This window comes from Euphorbia lathyris, chromosome 10, assembly GCF_963576675.1.
Source record: "Euphorbia lathyris chromosome 10, ddEupLath1.1, whole genome shotgun sequence".
Taxonomy (NCBI): Eukaryota; Viridiplantae; Streptophyta; class Magnoliopsida; order Malpighiales; family Euphorbiaceae; genus Euphorbia; species Euphorbia lathyris.
In genome coordinates, this window is record NC_088919.1 from 47,799,358 (window position 1) to 47,814,470 (window position 15,113).

A 15,113-nucleotide genomic window follows, 5' to 3' on the forward strand; every position below is an offset into this window, starting at 1 on the left:
CACAAGAAGAGAACTAAAATTGATAGCTCACAAGTGGTCACTCTAACGCTCAAGTGTTTGGGTGTAAATTTTTTTGGAAACGCTCTACATTTTATTGCACAAAGTGGTCACGTTGGGATTGCATCATCCATCCGGTCAAAATTAATGCATTAAAATTAAACAAAATCATAGGTCTTTAAGGGTTGTAACATTGGCTAAAGGTTGGGGTAGGAAAAAGGGAATTTATAGGCAAAAAGTTAATGAGTCAAATAGTTAAAATTTTTGCAAAAAGGACAAATTTTCAGCATTAGGGAGCTATAAACCACCTCCCCACACTTAAAATCTTGCTTGTCCTCAAGCAAGTCGAAATTCAAAAGGGACACGTTTTCCGCTATGTAAAAGAAGGTTTAAGCTCAAGGTTGTGTTTGTGAATCAGTGAAGTATTCGGGAAGCAACTAAAAATATAAACACGTCTTTTATCCTTTCCTCTATTTTATTTTTTTATTTTTTATTTTTTTTATTTTTTTATTTTTGGTTTTTAACCATTTTTTTTTCTTTTGAATAGAGGGGATAAAGAGTGAAAATTGGTTGCTTCTTCTATTAAAATTACAACCTTTTAATGATTGCTAGCGAGAATTTGAAGGAGATGTGTGTCTAAGGATTTAGCAAAACTAAATTGAGTCAATTAACTTGGGTGAGAAATGGTATTTAAGAAGGCTAAGGTTTGTAACAGGGTTGATCAAAGAAAGGGGTAAAAGGCTCAAAGGGGCTTATCTAGTGGAATTGTTAAGGGATTTTGGCTAAACAAAGAAATAGGCTAAATTTCACAAAGGGCTATACCTAGGTTGCCTAATCATTTCAAGTTTAATAGAAACACAAAATTCAACTAGTATTGGATGCAATTCCTATGAGCACAAAGACAATAAATGTAATCCCACACCTAAGAGATCAATTGTTCCTAATCATGAGTCTAAAATATTGATCTTTCTAGCTCTAACTCATAATTTAAGGGTTATTGGTATCAATCCTAACCTCAACTAACGTTCCGTTCCATGTCAATTTTAGGCAAACAATACTCTTTGGAGACTCAAACGTTGTTCAAGATTTTTCTCATGCATCAATTTCATTTAGAATGTGCAAATTTTTAAGCGCATTGTCAACTGTATTGCGGGATAGCTAAATGTATCAAATTCAACTGCCTAGGATTCTTTTTATTCCTAGAATCAAAATAAAAAGCAAACAAAAACAGAAAGCATGAAATCCTAAAATTTAAAACAAAAACATAAGAAATTAATGGCAAGAATCTAAAGCCATTCTATCCTATTATCTCATCCCCACACTTACCCATGCATTTACTTCATAAAATCCATAAAAGCAAAACATAAAGTGCAGAAAAGAAATATGATAGAAAAACTCCCTCAGGGGTGGCTGTCACTCCAACCCCGAATGTCCGATGCTAAGCTTTGAAATCCAAAGGAATGTCATAGAAATCAATTTAGCGTTGGCGAGTGTTTTGCTTATAGGGTCCTGCCATTAGAAAAAAAAAAGAAAGAAATAAGCATAAAAAGAAAACAACGAAAGAGAAAAAGAAAAAAATTAATGATTTTTTTTTATACAAATCTAAACAATCATTTCAACCTATTCGATTTACGCATATTATAATCGAATTAGTCCCGCCAACATTTAATCAAAAACTTGATGGTGTTGTTGTCGGGTATTTCGAAATATAATCTAATTATAAATAAAATAGTTCCAAGCAAATTTAATCTAATTATAAACAAAATAGTCCCCGGCAACGGCGCCAAAAACTTGATGCCCGTAAAGTATATAGCAGTTAATAGGACAAGTGTATCCTATCGGAACAAGTAATAAAGTGCTAAGCACGAGATCGAACCACAAAGACTATTCGTTATAACTAGCAAATCTACCTAGAATGATCTAATTGTTTAGAGAGTTTGGATAAAGGTTTGGGTTTGGAATAACTAAATAACTAAATTGAAAGCAATAATAAGATAAAGCGAACAATTGACAGGGTAGAAGGTGGACAATCTAGGTTGAGGAATCCTTTGATTAAATCCTATGTATGGGTTTAGGGAGTTCAGAATTATGTTTTACCAGTGATTTGACGGTAATTGCCCTAAGTGAAAGACTAATGTGATCAGTATTGTCCTTTCTATTCACATGCATTTGGGTGACGGCTTGATTAGGCATATACCCTAGGTCATGCAAAGCATTAGGTTCATTGGCAACTAAGGCTAAAGCCGTAGCGCAGCCACGAAGCCGCACTCCTAGTGGTCTCTAGCGAGGTCAAGTTTACACAGATTCAACATAGACAATTCCGTGGTGTTAGACGAGGTGCCGCAGCCTAATCTCCCGGGCGGACCGGGGGGTGGACAACCTCATGGCGACGTAAGCGGTGATTGGCGCCGAAAGCAACCAATCATGGAATCAAGCTGCTCGGCAGGACCGGAGCTCGGAGATATGGAAGAGTCGCCACCCACGAATGGGAAAATGAACACCGATCCCTTGCGGGAGACCGGTGTGGGTTCGAGAAACTTAGATACGAGCCGAGAAGGCTAGCTCCTTTCCGGAGAAAGGCTACTAGGCACCCCGACATCGTCCGGTTATGAACCACCGGCCTCCTACTCAGCATGTTAGGCGATAACGGACTAATCGTATACTTCTTTAAGTTTAAAATTCATTTGAAACCCTTTTCTTTCTCTTTTTAGAAACCGTTTTGAGCATATATTATTGAAAAGCCACATCAGTAAAGAATCACCCATTTATGTTTATACATACACAGAGAGGGGGAAGAAAGAAGTGATTTATTTACACCCGTATTAAATGTGATGTTGTGTGTTCGTTCTACATTAACTTATTTCCCCCAAAATGAGTTCATTTACATGGTTCGCACCTTAATCGCCGTTGGAACGATTTAGGTGCGTTTTAAAACCCCGTTTGATGAAATTTACCCGAATCGCCGTTGGAACGACTCGAGTATTTGAAAACTTTTGAGATAAAAACCTTTTAATGAGAAAACATGGTTTAAACATACAAGTCAATTTTATTTTGTACAAATTCTTTGAGAAAATGATTCAAAACTCTATTATTCACAAAGAAAACGATTTTAATTACAATGATCATTTAATCCGCCTTTGGAACGGATTAAGGTTTTAAAACGTGATGTTTTGAGAAACGATTTGAAATATTAACAAGAATGACTCTATTTATTTACATTAGAAATCTAAAAACTCATTAGTTTAAATAATTCAATTGAAAACTCTCTTTTTATGATTTATTTTCCCCACTTATTTAATGGACTCTTTACTAATTATAATTACCATAATAAACCCATTTAAACCACCATCCATACTCAAACAAAGTCCACTTGAAACATGGACCCATGATTAAGCCCAAAAGAATAAAGAAAGCAATTCTAACATATATATATATATTTAAATCAAAAATAGAATATGAAAATAAAAGTTAATACAAAAGGAACTATATGTATATAAAAATAATAGGTACAATATATCTATACTTTGAAAATGTGAAAATAGTAAGTAAATCCTATAACTAAGAAAATAACATTTACCCAAAAATAATTTCATTCAATAATCAAGATAACCCAAATATCCCAAAACTATATATATGTATACATAACTAATATAGTTTCAAATATAAAAAATGACACATATTAATATTTATCCATTATTTCTCAAAATATCAAGTAACTAATATTCAAAACATAGCCTAAATCAATAAAAAGGAAATACATATATATATACTTATACTCATATTGTAAAATAGAATAAAAATGATATACAAATATTCTAAAATAAATATATATGCTAAAGTTCTAAAATAATTTAAAAAACATATATTACGTAATTATACATATATATACTAAGGCTCAAAAGCTTAAAAGTTAAGAAAAAGGGACTGAAACGGCATTTTCTACATTTTGACAGATTTACCGACGGAAAATCCGTTGGTAAACAGCATTTATTGACAGAATTGGTAAATTACAGCAGCACTCCTAAATGTTTCCACATTTATTCAACAGCTTTAAATTAAATCTAATTCAATCGTTTTGGATTTCCGAACTACCAAAAATGGATCATAGTCGAAAACGGAAGTTCCTAAAACGACGTTTTTATTTTAAAACATTATTTGGAAATTTTTTCTAAATTAAAATGTTATAATTACAACGTTTTTGATACCCGAACTACCTTTTTATCGGAACACGGTTCGTATTGGGATATCAAAACGAGGTTTTTTATTTTAAAACGAAACCGAATTTTATTCAACACGAAACGAAAATTAAATAAATACGCTAATTAAATAAAATGTGACAAAATAAATAAATGACTAAAAACTATAAAAATAGAAGAAGAGAATAAATTAAATAAAATAAAGAGTCTAGTCCTCGGATAATACCTTGAATTTGGTATCTGACAGTCGAAGCCGATTGATTCCACGAACCGCGAGCTTCCGTCGGGCGTTCGCCCGACGTGGTTGGGCGCCCGCCTGACGACCCTCGGGGCGTGCCTCGAGCCATCGGGCGTGCGCACCCCGCGGCCGCCGAGCGCGCGTCCCGCATCGCCGGACGCTCACACGTCGCGGCCGCCGAATGCGCGCTTCGCGCTACCGGGCACGTGCGCTCAGCGGCCCACGAGAGTGCGCCCCGTGCCACCGGACCTGGGCATTGCTCGGACGTCGAGAGCGTGCCACTTGCGGTGCGTCCGACGGACGCCGAGCGCACGTCCCGCGCCGCCGAGCGGGCGTTCGACCATTGTCGTCCGCGTGCCGGATGCCGCTAAGCACCCGCGTCGTGCCGCTAATTTTCCTTCGCTTATTATTCTTTATATATTTTTTGTTTTTCAAAACTTCCGGAATCAATCACTTCAACCGTCTGGTTTTCAGGTTTTCGTCACAGGTCCTCCGACTCAGTGTCTACACATGGTCAGGTTCTCATCTATCTATAATCCTATTTAATGTCAGGGTCACAGGCATTAAGCATATTATATACATAAACAGGCTAGTTGATCATTATCAATGTTCATTCTAGCATAAATCATGTTCCTAACAATATCTAGGCATTAAGCATGCATAAACTGATCAATCAAAGGTCCTAAATCCCTAATCATACATATTCATACAATCAATTTCATCCCCATCCCAAATTGGATGGGGATCAGTTCATAGACAAACCAATCATAGCAATAGGAGTAATGGAAAAGAGCTTCAATTGAATATAAATGTAAGAGACAAAAGGGAAAGAGAGAAGAAATCTAGAACCCGTTTGTCGATTCCAATTACAAAATAGAAGATCAAACGCTTCCCCCATCAATCGTTCTTAAAAGGAAAGACAAAACTGAAAGTAAACCTAATCTAGAAAGCAAGGAAATAAAAGCTAAAAATTCTACATTACGACGGCTCTTAAGGAATCCGTCCCCGAATAACTGAGAGGAGCTCCCTATTTATAGAGATAGGGTGAAGCCCTAGTGTCTCCGGGGGTACAAAGGTCGTTTTCTATATTAACAGGGGCTTTTTGGGCATAATAGTTCGACATTCCAGCAAGGGAGAGGCGTTTTTGCACCTCTCCCGCCTCGTCTCGTCGAGACAGGAAGTGTCTCGTCGAGACGAGGACCTATCTCGTCGAGACACTTATGTGTCTCGTCGAGACAGGCCTTGTCTCGCCGAGACGCTTTTGTGTCTCGTCGAGACAAGTGCCAAAATGGGGCAGAACTCTGGTTTTTATCCATTTTGATCCCTGGGCTTCCGAAATATGCTCTAATGGTCCCTGACGAGTCCCAAAAGTGCTCCGACGGTCCCTGAATTGTCCAGAATTGCTCCAAAAGGCTCGGTCTGGTTCGAGAATGCTCAAATAGGCCCAAAAACACCTGAAAACACAGAAAATGCCAAAAATAAGAGAAATTACTAATTCTAACTAAAAGATAACAAAACAATAATAAAACTGAAAGAAATAAAGCAAAAGGAAGCTAAAAGGGGCCTAAAAACCCTATACAAATGGGAGCTATCACGTACCCCACACCATCATCACTGATAACGGAACACAGTTCAACTGTGGCGAGTTCAAAACTTTCTGTGAGAAATTGAGCATTTTGAACAGATTCGCCTCCGTTTATTATCCTCAATCCAACGGTATGACTGAAGTTACGAATCGAACGATCTTAAAAGGAATAAAGAAAAGATTAGGGGAACATGATAAGAAGTGGGCGGATCAGTTGACAAGCGTCTTATGGGCGTATCGTACCACTCCTAGAACGGCCACAGGAGAAACGCCATTTGCCCTCTCTCATGGTGTAGAAGCTGTAATCCCAGTTGAAATACTGGTCCCAAGTGATAGAGTTGCATTCTATTGCGAGGAAGAGAACAACCACAGATTAACAGAGAGTCTTGATCAAGTGGAGGAGCGAAGAGACAAGGCTTATGTACGTATGGCGGCATACAAGCAGCGGATCGCCGGTTACCATGACAAAAATGCCAAACCTGTGGACTTGAATGTGGGAGACCTTGTGCTCCGCAAGGCGGACAAGATCCAGTCTCGAGAAGGGAAGGGCAAGCTAGGGCTCACCTGGACGGGACCATATCAAATAGTGGACAAAATTGGGTTCGCCACATTTAAAATTCAAGACATGGAGGGGAACACGTTACCACGCACGTGGAACCTCCAAAATCTCTGCAAATACTTTATCAGATAATAAGATGTACATACGGTCTTGAGTACTCTTTTTCCTTTAGTAAGCTTTTTTCCCATGTGGTTTTTCTTATTAAAGGTTTTAACGAGGCTCACATGTAAGACCTGCTTGCTGTAATAAAGCATTTCTCCTATCAATAAACAAAAATTGTTCCATTCTCTATGTTCTTTTTTAAGTTTTTCTTGCAGCAATATTAATATTCCAGTCTTAAAAAGAAGGGGGGCATCCAACGCTCTCCGCATTAAAAAAGTATTGCTATCTCATAGCTACTTTTTCTCCTCAAACATAGGAGAATCGATCTCATGGGCGGATCCATCTCTGAGGGGATCCCCATTTTAGATAGAGTTAAAACGATCCTTGGACGCAAGGTCTTTACACTCTCTTACATCCTTCCCAAAAAAGGATTCACAAGTCCTACGGGCGGATCGCTTCACCTCAAAAACAGGTAGCAAATTGATCCCCTAGGCATCTTTACTTCCTTCAATGGAATAGAACAGCTTCTAACCTTCACAAAGGTTCCTGCAATGGAGTATGGCTGGCCACCTACTCCAAAATAAATCCTAGATGCTTATATATTTACTTACGCAAACGTAACAGTAAAATAAATAGCTGCCATAAAGGATTAAACAAATTGTACTTAAATATTTTTTACAAATCAAAAGTAAACGACTATATAATAATGGGAGCATCCTCTTTTGCACTCTTCTCGCTTACGACACTTGCTTGAGAAGCCTCCTTCTCCACAGCCTCAGATACGCTCGCCAAGGGGACTTCCTTTTCCACCGAAAGTATTTCCCCAGGAAGAACGGTGCCATCGGTTATCGGCTCCTCGCCAGACTTCGGGGGCACCTCTTCATGCTCCACTATCTGAATAGTGGTGGCAGATTTGCTTTCTTCAATGGGCCCCTTCATCCATTTCCGAACATAGTCTCAGAGGTATTCCTTGGCGTCAGGCATTTTGTTAAATTTAAGAACATCTTCTGGCTCTGGAATGGCGAACTGCAGATCTGTGAAATCGATCTCAGGATGTGCCAGCGAGACATACGCCATGATCAGTTCACCATAGAAGAAAGCCTGCTCGCCAGCCATGTACTCAGCTTCCCCTACAGCGTTCTCGAGCTCCTTGGCGTCAGCCTCGACTTTCTCCTTCAGCTTCTTTATCTCAGCATCCTTAAGGGCCAAGGCAGTTGTGGCGGATGCTATATTCGCCCTGGCATCGACTATTTCCTTCTCCAGCCTATCTATGGTAGCCTTATCCGCCACACCTTGAAGGAGCTCCGCCTCCATAGCACGTATGCGAGTATACATCTGTCAAAAGGCAAACCCTTTCGTCAAGAATGAAAAACAAGAGTATAGCTTTTTCTGAAAAAGTTCTTTTCTAACAAGAGGACCTACCGTAAGAAGCTCAGTCTTTCCCCTTTGCGCATGAATTGATCCGGGAATCTGATTCTGATTCCTCTGCACTTCGCCCAATTGGCCCAGAGCCTCATCCAAGTCATTGATAACCGACTCATTTTCCAGGGATCCCTCAGCCCCATACTTAGCGGACCAGTATTTGCCTAGGTCAGGCTTCGCCGTCTGCACAGGGAAGCAAGGATCAAAACTTAAATTCCTAACATAACGAACGGACAAGAAAGGGACCTACTTGTTCCATCTCCCCCGTAGGCATGGCGGATCTCCTAGCATCCGCCATAAACTTGGGACCACCAGAAGCTGCAGGCTTCCTCTTTTTCAGAGGCGGATCGACCATTGCATCCGCCAAACGTTTCCCTGTGTCCTTTTGAGGATTCGCCACTTGAGCTTTCTTGCGGGCCTCATCCTCCAAAAACTTCCTACGCTTCTCTGCAAGAGCGTGATTGGCCTTAGATAAACCCCTGCCAAAGAAAACAATAAAGTAATCAAGGTTCAAGAAGGAAACAAAGTTACCTTGATCAAACTGAGTAATCTTCGAGTAAATGAACTTGTCCCCCTCTTTGTGAATTAGAGGAATATCGCTCATCATAAAGGCTAAAGCATCTGCATATGTCCAGGCGTCCGCCTTGACACTCTTCATGAGGTCCGCCACTACCTCATCACTCGCCGTCAATATTCGCATATCACCCGCCATGTGTAGAGGTTTGGGATTCCAAAATGTTGGGAAACCCAGGGATTCACCCTCGTTTATCTTCACATAGAAAAATTTCTCATCCCAACAGTGGACGTTGGACATTTTGCCACTGAATGGCGAATACACTCCAAATTTTGCAAAAGTAAGGAATGACTCTGACTTTCGCTTTGACGGTTTATGAAAAGCTCTAAAGATCCACCCAGTGTATACCACCCCTAAGTTCGAAGCTAGATAGCAATCTAAAGCAATATCCAACCAGCCATTGGGGTGTAGTTGGCAGGCGGTGATATCAAAATAGGAAAGGATGTCCGCCATCATCTTGGGAAGAGGAAGGCGGAACCCTCTCTCCATGTGACTACAATACACGGTTAAAAATCCACTTGGCGGACAGGAGGGACGTTGATGAGCCGCCGCTAATTGAGTCTCATAATTATTGATCCAGGGGAAGCGAATCGCTAGATCCGCGGCACTCATGCGAGACGAATTGAATTCCGCTCGAGGATTCTTTTTCCTAGGTCGGGAAGAGGAAGAGGCCATTGTTCCCCAGAAATGCCTAGAATCTACGGCCGGTGTGGCACCAGTGGCCGAAAGAATGTGACTTCTAGTGGAACGAGTTTGATAGCGATTACACGCCGAGTTGCGCAACTCGGCTAAATCGGAACAAGCTGTATCTTCCGGGGAAGAGGAGTTTTCCGATGACGACGTAGTCGAACTAAAACTAACTTCAATATCAGGAGAAGGGGTTAAATTAAAAAGCTCGGAGGATGATCTAGAAGATGATGAAGAACTTCTAAACATTCAGAAAAGTAGAATGGGGAAGATGGACTTACATGTAAGCGGAAAGCTTCAACGAAACTCTGAAAATACCCAGTAAAAGCTTCGAGCAGCGGGAAAGAAAACGAGTACGAAATGAGAAAGTAAAAGGAAAAGAAAGAGGAGGGAGAAGAAGATGTCTTCTCTTACCTTGGACAGTGCGCCTATTACACGTGTCGCTCTGCGGTTGGCATCGAACAGAGTGCACATTAATGTGGGTAGTGATGACGGCGCGCAGAAGCTCAAAAGCCCTAAAGGACTTTAAGGGAACTTAGGGGGGGCTTCTGATAACATTGAGATATTATCCCGAGGACTAAGGAGGATATTCACCTAAGGAAGCGCCGCGTATTGACAAGATCCGCCTGGCGGATCACCGGATCTCCAAAGGTCCATTAAAAGGAGACCCGCTGGCGAACCCCTGAGGCGAATCTCCTTGAACAACTCATTCGCCATTATAACGGCTGGGCCGACCTGGCCATAAAGACCATTAATGCGCTATCAATTAGCTAACCGTCAGCTTAAGGATAACTTGTAACCGCCATTAATGGAACATTAATGGAGACTTTCTAGTTACCGAAGGTTACGACTTCTTAGCTATATATAGCCTACATCCTTAGGCTATCGAGGTACCTACTCACTTACTCTTTGTAAATTCAGTTTGTTTTCTTGATATTCCTTACTGACTTTGGCATCGGAGCTTCCCCCCGTCGAACCCAACGACGCCCCCACAGAGACGGAAGTTAATCAGAATTTCTCTACTTGTCATCAAAGCCCATTAGAATTTAAGGTATATATGAAGAAAAATACAACCTTATTGATTGGGATCTAAATTTAAAGGGACAACTTAATTGCACAAAGCTTGTAAGGTCATTGTAAGGGTCAACCCTAGTTCATTTATATGATGTAAACAATGATATAAAAATGAGGCGTGTTGAAGATCAATACTCATTTTTTCGAGTTATCTTTCTCGAAAATTAAGTTACAAGTTACAAGTTTCAATTTTTCCTTTTTTTTTCACAACATCATAATATAAATATCACAGTGGATGTTGATACAAATTTATAATGTTTAAAACAATAAGTATATTTGATGATTTAGCTTAATGAAAAGTTTATGTTTTTATGTTTACGTTCATAACGATATTCAGTTTGCACTTTGTGTCATATATATTGTTTGTACTTTTTCAATTTTTAAGCTTTAGTTTTTGTTATCCGGTATACTTTATAACCTGGAGTATGTTATAAAATGCATCAAATATTAATAATAACAAAAAAACCCTAAAAACACAAATAGTATATGTAATTTATATATGTAACTCAGTATGTTCAAAAATGCATTACAATTGATTCGTATTCTATAAATATAATACATTTTTTTTTTGTAACGGGCAAAAGCCCATAACAAACGTATTTGTAACGCCTGTTACAAATATTCATTTTTTTACACGTGACTAATAAAGTTTTTTCTCCATGCTAAATTTACGTTTATCATATCTAATTAAAATTTACACCTTTATCATTTACACATCTTCCTTCACATAACTTGAAATAGGATGTATGACATATAGATCATAGATGTATAGATATAGCATTTGAATGAAGCAATGAAAAACATTATTTATAAAGATGAATACTTTCTCTTTAATTAGTTTTGTGTTTTATCTCCATTTTCGAAAACTTCGGCTCTCACTCTATTCTATGCTTCTATTACCAATGGCTTAGTGTGTTGTTTTATTATTAACTAGTCGAAAACCCGTGCGATGCACGGGGTATGAAACTTTTATATAATTTAGATAAATAAATAAATTGACATATTTACTTTTAAATAATTTTATATCATGCTATGAAAAAAATTTATATTATGTATATTTGAAATTAATATATATTTTTTAATGATAATTCAAATTAAATTAATTTTAAAAATAATTAACTACTTTTTTTATAGAATTTTAACTAAAGATGAATGATTTATTTATTTTTACAAAATTCAATGATTTGTACTTTTTAGAAATTTTAATACATTTTCATATTCCAAATATTCTGTGAAACAATAATAATAAAATAGCAGATTAATTAAGAAATATATTAGAATATAATAAAAAACCAAAAATTGAATTAAACTATAATTAAAATTAAATATTATATTTACGATACAAAAGAATTACAATATAGGTTAAACAAAAATTGAATTAAACTACAATTAAAATTAAATATTATATCTACGATACAAAAGAATTACAATCTATTTTAAAATGGAAGCAACATTAATGTATTATTCTATAAACTATTACAATCAATACTTTTCTAATGTTGCATATGAAGAAACTTTATCAATTCAATATGTTATATATAAAAAAAATAAAATTCGTAAGAATTAGTCACAAATTCATCTTGATGATAATTATTTTGGTTGATGGAATTTCATGATCACTAAGTATTCGAAATTAATTATTCATTCTGCTACAATAACCCAATATATCTAATTGAATCAGTTTAAGATGATGATTTCTCCTATTTTCATCTCGTAATATCTCATGAAGACATTAGATCAATTTATTCTTCATTCTTTCACTATATAGAATATCAGTCATACTCGCAGATATCATTTATTTGACTTCATTAATATTTTCTAATAATTATATATTCTTGAATTTTGTAAGTACGAAAAACAAACAAAAGAATTGAAAAAAAATGAAGGGACGAAAAAGATAATTAGGAGAGAACCATCTTCCTCTCGGATTTTTTTTTTTTTTGAAAATAGGAGAGAATGTCGAGACATAAGCGTATAAAGAGGAGAGTGAAAATATTTTTTGCCCATTAATTAAAGATTTTATTTTTTTTAATGAAGTATTAAGTCCATAAATTAATTTTAGTTAAATAAAATTAAATCGCAATTGTAACCACTCAGTACAAAAAAAAAACGTTTTATAATTAATATGTGAAATTAATTATATTAATTAGAATCATTATGCTCAACATTTGAGAATTTGAAGAGATTCAAATAATAATATTTTCTTAATTAATATTTTTCAATAATTTGTCATATGATCATATTTCATTTTCATCTGTTAAAAACTCTTGAAATACTAACAATTTTGTATGAACCATAATATAATAGTTAAAAATTATATAAGCCAAAGTTGCAAAAGCAATTATCTCAATATCCATAATTAATGTACATTTTTAGGATTTTGAGCATCAAAATTTATTTTTATTTACCTTGATTTTGAATTCGTATCTAGCATAATCCATATTCTTCAAGAACATCTTATCAAGCGTATTAGACGCTTACAATCTCCTTGTCTAAAAAATTGGGAAAAAATAACTTTTTGATAATAATAATAATAATATAACATAATTTATATTGAAATAAACTTCATTGTAAGTATAATATTTCAATATCTCTTTAATATTTTATTTAATATGTCTCACACTTCAATGAACAACTATTGTGTGAAACTTTATATCTATTTGTACCAAAATGCATAAAAATAAAAAATACAATCCATATCAATTAGCTAAACTCAAACTAAAAAAATGAGTGGATTTCAACATGTTCCGAATTAGAAAAATTAATCTAACTTCAATTAAAACTAAAAATTGAGTTCATAAAAAGGCGAAAATCTAAATTTTAGTTAGAGTAACAATCAAAACGATAACACATAGAAACATATACTAAAAAAGAATGCAAATATACAAAATCTTTATTTTAATCATTTTGAAAAATAAATAAATAAAAAAGAAAACATGGATAAGGTAGCGAGAGGTATGGAATCTGGATAACGACGGAAATGGAATTTCATCTCTGAAAGAGAAAACTATAACAACAATTGTTTAATAAAAATAAAACAACAGCACAATTGAGAAAGCCAAAAATTAAGTTCATATAAAGCCGAAAATCTAAATTTTAGTTAAAAGTTAGCAATCGAAACGATAACACCTAGCAACATATACTAAAAAAGAATACAAATTTACAAAATCTTTATTTTAGTCATTTTGAAAAAAAAAGACAAATAAAAAAGAAAACATGGATAAGGTAGCGAGAGGTATGGAACATGGGTAACGACAGAAATGGAATTTCATCTCTGAAAAATGAAACTATAACAACTATTGTTTAATGAAAAGAAAACAACAACACAATTGAGAACAAAAATAACTACAATATATGAAAAAAACCGAATAATTACCTTGAGAAACATAAGAATTTCTTGTAATTTTTGACACTTTTGTGTTTTCCGGTTTTAGTTGTTCATGCATCTTCTATTTCTGTCGGATTTCTTCAATTGAAGCTATCAGTTTGGAAAAAAAAGACAAATAAAAAAGAAAACATTGATAAGATAGCGAGAGGTATAGAACCTGGGTAACAACAGAAATGAATCTGAAAGATGAAACTATAACAACTGTTGTTTAATAAAAATAAAACAACAACATAATTCAGAACAAAATAACTACATATGAAAAAAAAATCGAATATTTAGCTTCAGAAATATAATACTATCTATCGTGACCAATGAATATAATGGTGGAATACTATCTATCATGCTTTATATAGAAGTTTATTTGTGACTTTTGGATTTCCTTTGGTTTGTGTTTTTTCATCTTCCTGTAACTATTGTTTTCTTTTATTATTTTAATTAATAGGCTAGTAATTATTTAATATATTATAAATATAAATTTGTTATTTTTTTTTTTTTTGGTAAGAAAGGAAAGGAAAAAAACAAAACCAACAAAAAACCTACACCGGGATCAGTCTAGGAAGGCTGACTCCAATCCTATCCTCTAGGAGAGAAGGCAAAAGAAAAGAAGGAGGAACAGATAGGGTAGAAACACCTAACATTCTCCCATGCCCAGCAGCTGCTAAGCGATCCGCCACGCGGTTTTGCTCCCTAAAAATATGGGAGAAATTAAGATACTCAAAGGCAGGACGGAGCCTCAAAATAGCTTTGATGAGATTCTGACTCTTCAGACAAACAGCCTGGCTATCTGAAATCCTGTTAATAGCCTCCAGATTATCAGATTCCACCGAGAGCTTTTTAACACCCATGCGAATGGCGAGTTTAATACCTGACAAGATACCCCAGAGCTCCGCAGAAAAGGAGGAGATAAATTTGTTATTTTTAATTAATTAAATATTTATTTTTAATTAATTAAATATTTTTAATCTGATTTTTACTACGTTGACAACTCATCAAAAAGACCTTTAAAATACTTCTTCTCATTTCTCTCTGCTTCCGTAATTATATATAGTATAGATTCAAAGATTTTTAACGTTTCAAATTAAAAAATATAAAACTTAATCAATAATCAAAGATTTCATATATTTTTTCTTAAATTTTATGATTATTGCTTACATGTCGGAGCAGGAATGAGCGGCATTGCCTTGATATTCTTGCTACCATTTCATCGGTCGTTTAGCTTTTGATGGAGCATCTCCAAGATATGTTGTCACATCCGTGTCCTTATATTCTTGATTATTATATCCCGAACCTT